This window comes from Fukomys damarensis, unplaced genomic scaffold, assembly GCF_012274545.1.
Source record: "Fukomys damarensis isolate Sample0158 unplaced genomic scaffold, DMR_v1.0_HiC HiC_scaffold_14, whole genome shotgun sequence".
NCBI lineage: Eukaryota > Metazoa > Chordata > Mammalia > Rodentia > Bathyergidae > Fukomys > Fukomys damarensis.
The window spans coordinates 75,371,289-75,384,670 of record NW_022900926.1 but is presented as its reverse complement, the minus strand read 5'-3'; the positions used below and the strand labels follow the sequence as shown (position 1 = coordinate 75,384,670).

Genomic DNA, 13,382 nt, shown 5'->3' with positions numbered 1-13,382 from the left:
ATGTTTGTAACAATTAATGAGTCCTAGTATGAGGATCAAGGGTTACAGATGTTGATAGAGGTAGAGAAATCTACATGTCAAGCCTCCACAACCTATGATCTAACCCCTGCAGAGGCTGGTAGTCAAAGACGGGTAAGAGAAGTGTAGAGAAATATCCAACCTAAGACAGAGCATGAGTATCAGAATTCTCATGGCTTGATGACGGGTAAGGGATTTCTCTGGACATTTCTCACCTAAGACAGGCACAGTCTTTCTGCTGAGCTGGGAAAGTCCCTTGCTCTAAATATAATAAAAAGGGGGATATGTGGGAGCCCAGCCATGGCCCTCTAGGAGTTTGACATTTAAAAGGAAACTTCTTCACCTCTACACTCAAGGCATTGATACAATCTGTAACATTCTAGGACTCTGCTTGTTAAACTTGTTGCTGCAACGGAAGAAACTCAAGGAGACAGCCAAAGATCTGATGTTCTTTGCAAAGAGTCAGACAATCCGGTCTTTGCATAAAAGATACAAATAGTTGCTTGGTGCTTCCTGTTGATGTGAACCTATAAAAGGAGCTGTTTCTGTGAAATAAATCAGACTTCTCTTCGTCTCCGCTCAGGTTTGAGTGTTCTTTCCTTTCTCAATCCTCACTCCCCGACTCGGGCATGTTCGTGTTGTGACGGCTGGACCACCACATAGCAGCACAGTATGTATTAACTAAATCTTGGAAACAACCCAAATGCTCACTGAATGAGGACTGGATAAAGGTGTGGGTTTATTTATTTTTTTTAACAGAATGGAGTACTACTCATACAGAAACGTAAATTGGAGCTATTTATAGCTAAATGGGTACATCTTGAAGCCATGCTCTTAAGTGAAATAAATACGACATGTGTGTAAATCCCAAATTGTTTTTCTGGTATGAGAAACTGAAAGTATAAACGAGGACCAAAATGTGTAATAGAAATTGTAACATAAGAAGAAAATGTTCAAAGAGGAAGGAGATGAGGAGAGAAAAAAAAGGAAAAAATTGAAACAAAGCTTATGCATATAGGGAGGAGTGAAAGGTGTTGAAGGGAGGTAAGTGGGGTAGGAAAAAATAAGAACCAAGATATGTCACGTACAGGTACAAATTCCTAATGATGAATGCAATCATAATGCTTATCTAAAATGAATGCACCAATAAACTTAATGAAAAAAATATGTCATCATGTTTTAAGTAGGTCTTTTACAAACAAATGCATTTATTTATTTATTTTTGGGGTTTTGTTTTGTTTTGGTTTGGTTTGGTTTTTTGAGACAGGGTCTCACTATGTTGTTGAGACTGACCTGAAACTCACTATGTAGCCCAGGCTGGTCTCGAACTCCCAGCGAACCTCCTGCCTCAGCCTCCTGAGTGATGGGATTACAGGCATGCACCACCACTTCTGGCTTTTAAAGCAACTCGATTTTAGAACCAACCTAAGAATCTCTGTTTTGTCCATTAATTGTTATCACTAATGTATCGGCTTCCACACTAGTAATTTTGAATGTTCTATTCACCATTTTTTCCCATCTCCTTTCCTATTTATTGTATCAATATCAATTTCTCTGTGTGTGTGTGTGTGTGTGTGTGTGTGTGTGTGCATGTGCGCATGCGCGCGCTAAGGACTGAGCCCAGGGCCTTGCACATGCTAAATATACACTCTACTACTGAGCTACATCCCCAACCCTGTATCAAGATAAATTTCTTTAGAAATATTTTTCCTTCCTTTGATTTGGAGTTATACATTTTATTTTCCTTAAGCTTTTACTATCATAGCTAATAAATCAATGCTTATAATTTTCATTCTACTTTCTCTTTTAACTGTCCTAAGAGTATCAGCAACATCACTATTATAATTTCATTAAATATAATCAAAAGCAGCCTCATGAAGAATACTTTATACTCTTGTTCTCAGCTTTTTTCTTTTCTTCTGTTGTCTATTAAAAAGAGTCTGTAGAGTTTAGGGCTTAAAATGCAGGCTACATCTATCATAAATGATAGCTAATTCATTTGTAGTGATTTAGTCAACAGAAAGAACCACAACCACCTTCAACAGCAGCTGCTCCCAAGTACATCTAATGAGCTCTCCTCAGCATTTCTGGCTGGATTAAAAATTGTAACAGTTTATATTTACTCTCAGGCCAGATGGCCCAAGGTACACTTCCACTGGAATGCCAACGAAAAGATTCTCCTTTCCTTCAACTCTTATCATCATCACACTCTGGAGATGTTCCATGGCCACTAAAATTTGCTAGAGATATCGATAGATTTTCAAATGCACAAGATCTCAAATCTCAAAATCATTTATAAGCGATCAGTCCCAAAATGTAAAATTAGGAATAGCATCTTTTCTCTCTAGAATTTAATTGTTGACACTTAGTGAGAGCTTCGCACTGCTAAAGTAGTTCAAGGCAATTTTAAAGATGATTTATAAAAGTCATTGAGAAGGGAAGATAAAAATCCCGTTGTTGAGGAGGACTTTTGAATCTTAAGTGATTCCTGAAAGGGAAAACAGAAAAGCAGGAGACCCAAGGGCCCTCGGGCCTTTATAAAACACCATAAATTCCACTTTTAAAAATTATTACTTAAAGGCAATATTAAAGCAGTTAAAATAACTGTGCTTTCTGAAAGCAATTAATCTGATGCACAACACTGATTTTGTGCAACAGAGTTGCAGTAACATTAGCCTGAGCACTTACGAAATACATAATTCCTAAATTTGTCCTTTTCATACCTTTCTTCCACTTTATGTCTAATATCATGGTAAGCAAATTTTCCTTCAGCCAGAATCACTTTATTTCATGAACATTTACCATTATGCAAATACAACATTAACAAAAACAAAATTCTAATTACTAGGAACAAAATCTTGACATTTGTCAATATTAAATCCATTACTTGTAGTCTTGATACTATTCATAAGAATGAAAGCAAAACTCTTTACCATTCTTATTACTGTCAATTTTGAACATACAAGTTACTTTGGCAATCTAATTCTGTGAAGCCATCTGGATGACAAAATACTGACTACAATTACGAAACGTTAAGAAAGAACTAACATCTCTATTGATAAAAAGTATTTGGACAGAGCTACAGATGGGCTAAAAACCATTTGAAAATTCACTGATACTTAGCTTTTCTTGATCTATAGCCAGAAAAATGGAAGGGTAGGGGAGGAGAGGAGAGACAGACCAAAGCCACCAGCCTTGTTCCTGGCCCTATTGGTGTCAGAATGTCCTAACTTCCGGAGTGGGACGAGCAAACTTCTTAGACAGCAACACTTTCCTTGGCTCCTCTTCCTTGGCAGATTTCCCTCAAACTTACCTTCTCTTAGCACTGGAATAGCATTTGGGTCCTGAGTGAAAAGGGAAAGCCAAAGCCACTCAGTTTGCTTTGGTTAAGGCTACTTGGATATACCATTAGTCACTGTCTTCTGGGTGGTCCAGTCCTGTTCACCAAATGAGCTAAACAGTAGAGAGAAGTTCAATGACAAAAGCCTTTCGATAACTTAAGAATATTTCTTTGCCTAAGATGCGGCTTCTAACCCGAAAGCAGCTGGTTTTAACAAGATAATCTAGGTTTCAGCCAACTTTCCATCTCCTCTCCTGAAGATGTGCTACCAAACACGGCTGTCCACTATTTGGGGCAGTCAGGGCTGAGGCTGTTAACCAACATCTATGTATTGAGGTGACGGCTATTGAACTATGTTCTTGAATACACAGATCAATAATAGGGCAAGGCCTTCAAGAATTCATGAGAAGGTGGCAGAAACAGACGAACACAAAGAATCCTCCTTAGTATAGAACATCAGTAGCAAAAAGTATAAAGCATGATGCCTCTAACCAGAAAGGAGTGTCTAACAGGGAAGAGTGCTGGAAAGAAAACTGATAATTGAGAAGGCGTCTGGGAAAGAATGGCCCCCAAATGACTCTTAAAGGAGAGAGAGAATGCTCCTAAAAGCAGCTGCTCGAAATTTTCCACTCTTACAACTGCTGGGCTATTCTGGCTTCTGGTTCGGACGGCTATCTAACAAATACTCAAGCTACATGCACTCATTCTCAAATGTACATCTCACTGGCAGACATCAGTCTATGTACTGGATGCTTTGGTCCCTCGAGGACTGAAGCTTTCACTCTCTACTCGGTGCTGGAGCAGACAGCTCCCAGCTGAGAACCTTTCCAGGACTTGTCCTCTGAGGTCATGCATTCTTTCACCACACAGAGTGACTGGTTATGCAGGGCCATGAAGGCCCAGACTCTTCTTCTTCCCCTAGGTAGGACAAGGCTGAAGGGCAAACCTTGCCCAAGCCTACTGCAGGACTGGCTGAGGACTGCATCTCAACTCCACTTGTCCCTCTTTTGCCTTCAGTCGCCAGCAAGGCAGACATTTCGAAAGTACTCTCATTAAGTTCTGGCATACAAATTTCTACCACAGTCTCTGACTTCCAGGGCACCTGACCCAAGACAGCGTGTGTGTATCAACAATACCCTGGAGATATGCAGTGTGTAGAATAGCAAGGTCCACAGCTACTGTTCTTTCACCCAGTCTCCTGGCAGGCCCAAGCAGTACATTTCTCCCAACCTGATATCTGAATCAACTAGAAAAGAAACAAAAATCAGCAGATGGAGAACACGGCGTCAACTTTATTGCTAACAAGCTGCACACTCAAGAATGTGGCTCAAGGCTGTGAATCAGCTAAGGTGTAAACTTCCAACCGCTCATGTCTATCCATCAGGAAACTGTAACCAAGAAAAATTCCTCTGTAGGGAAGTCAGAGGAATGGGGAAAGAAGTGTTTCTTCCACTTTTTGTGATTCCTACCTTAGCATATTTTATGTTAACCTCAGAAGCCTTAAGAAGTTTCGGCTTCTATTTTAGAAAACGTCAATAACTACTGCCATACTCATTTATAGCACAAATTTATGGGGGTATTGTACTTAGACTTTCAATAAGAAAGTCATATTAATGCATTAACAAATTGTGTAAACTGTGATATCAAGCTACAGTGACACTACTCTACTTGCCAAAAACGAAAACAAAAACCTTTGCTAAACATCACTCAAACAACTAGACTATGTGTTTTATGCTTTATTCTGTTAGGCTCACATGTGCTGGTCCAACACATAATTCAGGCGACTTCTTGTATACAGGAATACTCCTACAAACCCCTCAACTGAAAAAGCACAGAATTTAGAGAACTAAGCAACCAAGGAAATCTAGTACCAAATATATGGTTTCATAAAATGTCTTCAGTTAATGCCTCAGGTAGTGCGATGGTGATTTGTAAGACCAGAGCCTTGGTCAAGATACTACATTTTGGGCCAGGGATTTATCTCAGTGGAGCTGCCGCCTGCCTCACAAGCACAAGGTCCTGAGCTCCATCCCCGGTACCAAAAAAAAAAAAAAAACAGTTACTACATTTTACCGGAGGTCATCAGCAGGACTCTTAGGTAATGTGACTGATGTGTGTATCAGTAACACACATGAATCTGTGTGCATGTGGACAGTTACTAATCTATCAATAATAGTTTCTCTGGAGAATGGGACTTTTGTATATTATAAACAATAAACCTGTATTACTATTTTGATTACTACCAAAATAAAACTTTTAAAGCTGATTAACCTGGCTTTAATTCAGGTCCAATATTATATTATGATAAGGATAAGTGGGCTTTTCAAACAACTTAAATAAGCATCTCTGGTTAAGAGATAACAGAAAAGTGTTTAACATCTTAAAGTTCCAATTGTTTATCTAAGAGTTATTTACCCTTCAAAACAACAGGACTAATGTTTATACGTACACGGAAGCACTGGACTTTCTTCAGACATGTTATCATAAACTGTTTTATGTTGAATTTCAGAGTCATGTGGCCTTGTGCTAATAACTAAATCTCCATGGACATGAAATTTCTTTAATATACATAACTTTATCTACTCAGAAAAGAAGACGAATAAAGTTTTTTTTGTAACTTGAATCTACTTGCACTTCAAGTTGGGGAGAGCACTTTCTTTTACATGTTGTAATAAAAGAACTAATTGTATATTTAAAAAATGCACTAAAAAGCAGTAACACTTGAAATTGTCCTGGAAATCAACAAAAGGAATGAAAATGAATTTTAATAGCTTTGAGAGTTAATCGCGTTCCTCTCAGAGCAGGAAACTTCATTCAATTTTATAGCGTCTTTTGATTCCTTTCATAGTAGTTGCGAATCATAAAAACATCCCATTAATAGTATGTTTCTAACAATTTAGAAAACATTTTAAATGTCAAACTAATCACCTACAATGATGACTTTTCATAGATGAGACTCATTTATGGATTTGCAGTAAAGCAAGAGATAAAGAGTCTGTAAAACAAGGGCAGAAGCAGCTATACACACACGTGTTTAAGTGTTAACCTAAACATTTCTAATAGGCAGTCATTAAACAAAATCAGCCTGCTTTCCTAGTATGAGGTGGTAGAACAGTAATAAGGAAAAAAAGAAATCAACCAAATATCATTTGGCATGTTGCTTGATATGCCATAAACAAAAATCTCTTTCAAAATAAAAGAAATTATGGGCCAGGGATTTAGCTCAGTGGTTTTGTCATCTGCCTCACAAGCACAAGGTTCTGAGTTCAATCCCTGGTACCAAAAATAAAATAAAAATAAAAATAAATAAAAGAAATCAGCTAGGTCTTGATAAGATATGGCCATTAACATTTCTCTCTGGCAGATAAGCTTGGTTATTCAACGATCTGTTTTCTTTTCTCCCTTACTGAGAAATAAAATGGTTCAGGTGAGAAAATGACCAACTGGAAAATCTAGCATTACTGCAGGTTGGGAATCTCTAACCCAAAAATTCAAACTCTGATATTTTTAAGTACCAACATGACCCAGAGTCGTAAAATTCTACAGCTGACCTCATTTGCAGTCAAAATGTAGGCACACAAAAAATACCGCATAATATTCAGGCTATGAAGATATATAGGAAAGACAAATGAACTTTGTGTCCAGAATGGGTCTCATTTCCAAGGAAGCTCATTACACATATGCAAACATTACACAATCTGAAAAACAATTCCAAAATCTGAAAAACTTCTGGTCTCAAGCATTTTGGATGAGAGATACTCACTCTGTACTATAAAAATAGCTGCTCGATCCAGCTGCAGAACCTTCTTGCTCTACCCACAGGTAGGTCTCTGTTTGGCTTCCTGGCTTTTCTGCCTTCTCAACCACACCGTAGAGATGTCCCCACAGTCTAACCAGCATGATGGATAGTATCACAGCAGGCAGTGCTAACAAAAGGGAAGCTCACAGTGGACACAGGGCAAGGGCGTATCAAGTAATGTGGGCATCAAGGCATGAATTGTGATGATTAGGAAGAACACTGATGAATGATTACTGCTCCAACCAGCCTGGGATATGTAATGAGTTCAAGGCCAGCCTGAACTACATAGCAAGACCCTGTCTCAAAACAAAAACATAAAAACAAAACCAAGTCAGGGGCAGAGGAGGCAGAGCTCCTCAGAAATAGTCCTGGCCTTTTTAGATTGTGAGGTCGTCACATGGCCTCAAGCAAGGCAAGTGGGGAAAGATAAGACAGTTAACATTTACGGAGGAGTGCCTCCTGTCAGTCAAGTGTTGGGCTGTTAACATATGTGTACTACAAATGATTATGTACATACTTATGCATTAATTACTAGGAATCATAAATAATATATAAAAGGGGCTTATGGCGATATGTGACAGATATTAAGCTTTAGGACTTATGTTAAAAGACAACTTTTCCAAGAGTTACATATAACAGAATTAGGTGCTCAGAAGGAGGATTCAGTTTTCTAATCACACAGAAGCTGGGCATTTTCTAGATCCATTCTGAAGTGATTGTACGCACCTCTACAATTTTCATGCTATAGCACCCTCTGCTGGGAGAAATGTCTCAACATGCCTGACTTCTTTAGGTTTTCTGCCCCCTCAAATGCTCACAATTGACTTTAATATAGATGGGGTAGGGTTTCAATGGAATCTTCTAAAAGATAACAATTTCTATTCTCCCACAATCCTGCCCTGCGATTAAAGCTTCATAGTCTGTAATAAAGAACTGACATGAAGGGAGGGCAGGGGTAAGGGGAAAAAATGAGAATCAAGACCTGTCATGTAGAGGTACAAGATCCCAACAATGAATGTAACTACTGTATCCCTAAAATGTACCAATAAACTCAATTAAAGCTGGGGAAAAAAAAAAAAAAAAAAAAGAACTGATGTCTCTGTCCATCACAGCCAAATGCCAATTGTCTGTTTTGTGCTACACCCCAGGGGCCCAAGGGAGCTCTTGTACAGCAGTCTGACAGGTATAGGAGGAAGTTGTCCCAGGTCCTTGGCTGGCAGGTGAGCAGGGCAGTGGTGAATACAGCCAATACCTGCAGGATGAAGCAAACTACAGACATGGCTTCCCTGGGCCAAGAGGCCTCAGGAAGGTTGCTGGTCTGAAATCATCTTGAAAGGTCCCTGCCGAAAATGGATGGAAGAGGGCAGCAGGGAGATATGAGTCTCAATGGAATACTGTGGGGAGCAGCTTTTAGGGGCGGGAGACTTCCCGTCAGCCACAGATTCACAAGCTACATCAGGGAACAACAGTAGAGGGACTCCCAGAACTGAAGGCATCACACACCACACAGGATGCGACCAGAGGAGCTGCTTTCTGGACACACATTATAACTGTGAGTAGCCAAGAGGGACCAACATTACACTCCAGATGAGCAAAAGTTCTGTCCCCTTCTCTGTTCCTTCCTGTGTACGGTTATGGAAAAAGCTAAAACAGGAAGCCTAAGCAAGGAAAGGGGCGAACAGTGTGCTCTCTAAATTTGAGCTGGGGAGTGAGATGTGGCATGCAAATTAGAGTGAGATTTTATTTTGGACTGCAACTCATCTTTAATAATTCTACTAACCACAAGTATCCAGAAAGCTCAAGATTCTGCTGTGAAGAAGGCAGGCATCCCAGGAAGATATGATGTCAGAGGAAGGCATGACTGAGCCAACAGCAGAACAAACTCAGCTTCCGGATCGGAACCTACTGCATTCCCCTGCTCAAGGCAGGAAAGACCTGTCCAAGCAGGAAGGCACAGGAGGCATCTGTGACGAAGGGAAGACAAACTACATGTTGCACGTAGGATACAAAGGGAAGTGCTTGCTGCACTCACATCACAACACTGCAGGGGAATAGGGTGGCAGCAAGACAAGAAATCCACACACACCTAGTCCTGCCCCACCCCCACAGCATCTTCCAACTACACCCATAAAGCACTCTACACCCTACTTCTCTCACACCCAGCAGCCAAGTTCCCAGCCAGGAAGTCCGCTTCAGCTCATGAGATGCTTGCTAAATCCTCCATCCACAAACTTTCAGAGTAGAAAAAAGCCATAAAGGAAATGAAGGAAAGAGACTTGGGCAGAAGAAGGAACCTGCCCAAGGCCACACAGACAGAGGGGTCCATATAAAGACCTCCTGATTTCTGTTGCAAGACACTCATGCCATCACTGTAACAGCAGCTCCTCATTCACAGATATAGTTAAATGTATTTTAAAAAATACTAAGTTCCATGAAGATCCTAAAAACAAATACTTTAAAAAGCAAAGCAAGATGGGGACGAATGTAGTAGCACCACCCCTGCCTTGCAAGTGCAAGGTCCCAAGTTTGATCCATGGTAAAAAAAAAAAAAAAAAAAAAAAAAAAAACCACAGCAACACCTGCAGCACATGCCTGTGGTTCATGGTTACAAAGAGGACTGCCACATTTCATGAAGGTTCAGGTCACCAAATAACAGCTCTTAGGAAACTGTTTCCTTCCTGTCCTGTGAATGCCCTGACTAAGTGGTGCTCCAGCTGTGGTGCTTCTGGCCCAGCCAGTTCTACAACCTACTAGCTTTTTGGCTATAGTATACACCCTTGAACCTCAAGAAGCTCCAGGTTCAGTGCTTTTCTTCATAATCTTGATTTTTCAGAGTAAAGGACTTAGAAATAAATAACCAATTCGGGGTGGGCCCAAAGCTTCTGAAAGCTTGATTGCTGCAGGAATATGGAACTCATATTTCCACGAGTGTTGCTCTATACAGCAAGATGGTCGTCTTTCTCAGAATGACCTTGCATGGCAGGGTGAGGAAGGTGAGCTCCCTTAGCCAGCCAGACATGCTAAGCCAACTCTGGCAACTGGTGAGCTGACAGAGTTCCAACAAGGCCACACCAGTAGCTGGAATGTGACTTAAGGGAAGTCTATCTATGCCTATTTGGGGTTTACGAAGCTCATCGGTTTTCTTATAAACTTCCTCTGCCTAACACACTAATAAAAGCCTGATACAACGAAGTTCCTTGGACTCTTTTTTGTATGTGAATTTGGTTATTCATTTCAACTTTATTACCTCTGTGCAGCACATATGCATACTTTTGCTTATTGTCATTCTTTAAATAGTCACCACCGGTATTTTTGTGTAACTTCTTTTCCTTTTGACCAGGAAAGCAAGGTGCATGGTAGTAAAGAAGAGAAATGTTTGGTAGCGAGCAACTCCAGCCATGGACTTGCAATATTAATACCCTAGAACATGTTTTATCTTGTCTATGCATGAAGCAATCACCTTTCAAAGCCCTAATTAAGATTATATTACAAAAGTTATGCAAACATAGATCTACTTCGTGAATGGTAGACAAATCACCTGAATAATAATAATAATAATAATAATAATAATAATAATAATATTGTTATTATTATTATTATCATCATCATCATTTTGATACCAGGGATTGAACTCAGGTCCTTGTGCTTGCAAGACAGGCGCCAGAACCAAAGAAATAAATCCCCAGCCCTCACCTGAATTATTTGAACCTGCTTTTCTTTTAATTCGCCTAGCTAGTAAAGGTGACCACAGATATGTTAAATGCATATATGACATGTCTCCTATTTGTAAACACTAGCTGCTCATAGCAGTACAGCATTACAATCCAACTACAGAAAGCCAACCAGGTGTCCCTGGATGAATGGGTAAAAACATGTGGGACACACAATAGAGTATTGTTCAGTCTAAAAAGGAAGGAAATTCTGACACCCATCACACCACCAATGCACTTGAGGACATTTTCCTAAGTGAAATAAAGCAGCCATAGAAGGATGTAAGTAGTCAAATACAAAGAGCTAGAAAGGAGAACAGTGGTTACCAGGCAGTAGTGGTGTGAGCTGTTTGATGCGTACCCTGCTTCTGCTCCGCAAGGTGAGAACGTCCTGGGGATGGATGGCTGTGATGACCACCCAACAGCATGAATGCACTGCACGTCATTCACCTGGCCACTTAACAATGGTACATTTTGTGTCATATACCCTTCTACCTTTTTTTTTTTTTCAGTTTTTTGAGACAGGGTCTCACTATGTAGTTGAGACTGACCTGGAACTCACTATGTAGCCCAGGCTGGTCTCCAACTCACAGCGATCCTCCTGCCTCAGCCTCCCGAGTGCTGGGATTACAAGCATGCACCATCACGCCTGGCTTTATGTTATATATTCTTTATAATACATTTTTTTTAAAAAGTGAATTAAAAGCCCACATAAAACTACCTGTGTTTTATGTGAAGAGTTCTGAGTAGAGTTGTATGTGCTAAGCTGTTGTTTTCTTTCAGACTTATATACTAAAGTATATTCCAGCACTGATTTACAATATTCACGTTATTCTATCTACCAAATAACTTACCTTTGGTTAAAATAGTTCCACTGCAATGAAATAAGTAGCTTTGAAGTTTAAAATTTTCCGCGGAACAGCATGTCTTTGATTTTATGAAGAAATACAACCTGATTATTAAAATATGCTGTTTTAAGTTTTCTCCATTAATACCTTTCTCAAAAGAGGGAAAAAGAAATACTTAGGGATTCAACAGTTTAATTTTTTTGGTAGCACATTTCTCTAATTGTTTTTTCACTCAAATAAAGGTAAAAATACATATTCCTATCAAGCAGAAAACTTAGGTAGAAGGAGTAGCTAGGGTAAAAAGATGACAATAAAAACAATCCAGATATTAGATAGCAGAAATGTCACGAAAATCAAATATGTGAAGGATGAGAAGAATGACATTAATCACCACACTGGAAAAGCTGGTAAGGTGAAGAGTCAGGGGGAAGGAGGAATGAAAACAGTGCATTTTAAAGGAACAAAAATATAAGTCCTACAAATTTATTTTGAATATACTCTATTTCCATCTGGAAAACTTTTTTTTGAGATAGGATCTCACCATGTAGCTCAGGCTGGCCCTAAACTCACCATGTAGTCCAGGGTGGCCTCAAACTCGCAGCGATCCTCCAGCCTCAACCTCCCAAGTGCTGGAATTACAGGCATGCACCGCCATGCCTGGAAAACTTTTTCTATGATGGTCCAGACAGTGAATATTTTCAGCTCTGGAGTGAGAGGCATTTGGTGGCAACCACCCAACTCCACTGGGTGTGGTTGGTCTCTGATACAACTTTCTTTACAAAGATAAGGTGGTAGGCCAGATTTAGCAGGAAGGAAACAGTCTGTGGACCTCTGGTCCAGACAAACAAAATAAAGACAGAAAAAGACATCTAAGAATAGAGGAAATCAATGTATGTGGCTATCATTTCCTGCTCTGACCCTCAATGAACAAAACTCATTTTACCTCCCCAAAATAAGAATTTTAAATGTCTCTTTTCCTACCAAAGTTCTTACTTGTCTTTCAGAGAAGAGGTGAGTGCCTCACTGAGCTAAAGTTTATGGTGGACTCTTTACTTCCACTAAAAATGTAATAATATCCTGCCCATATTACAACTCTTTAACAATAAATATTTTTCAATACACAGAAATGAACCAACAAGAATTCTTACTCCAAGCACTCTTTGTAGCTGATTCTCAAGATACAGAATAAAATCTGGGCCAGTAACTTTGGACACATCACTGAAGTGGAGGTCAGTTACTGGCAGGTTATTGCCCGAGGAAGGTATGAATATGTAAGATGGGGAAATCTCTACAGATAATTATTTTAATATGAAAACAAGCAAACAGTATACATCAAAATAGCACAATTGTACACAAAGGAAAAGACTGTCTCACACAAGCACATATTCTCACTTCTGGCTACAAAGATATATTTTGGAAGACTACTTTGCTTACCTTGAGAAGGATTCAGTTTTGAAATGTTTATGTTTATTCTTAGATTGTTGCCTACTTTTGGATTTTTTTCATCATAAGTATCTGCTACTTTTAGTAATTTTATGTTGAAATTTCAGTTAAAAGCTTTTTTTACCATTATTTAGAAACCAGTTGAATACTATTTTTCAAAAAAATTTACTCACAAGCCTTCTGCCATCCATAAAGATGACAACATAACAAGAATATGAATATAT

General features: G+C 39.4%; 1 protein-coding gene across 1 annotated transcript in view; it reads right to left on the bottom strand.

Moving 5' to 3' along the window:
- Prep (prolyl endopeptidase) overlaps window positions 1-13,382 on the bottom strand; it is a 131,164-nt gene that overhangs the window by 85,095 nt on the left and 32,687 nt on the right. The window lies entirely within an intron of this gene.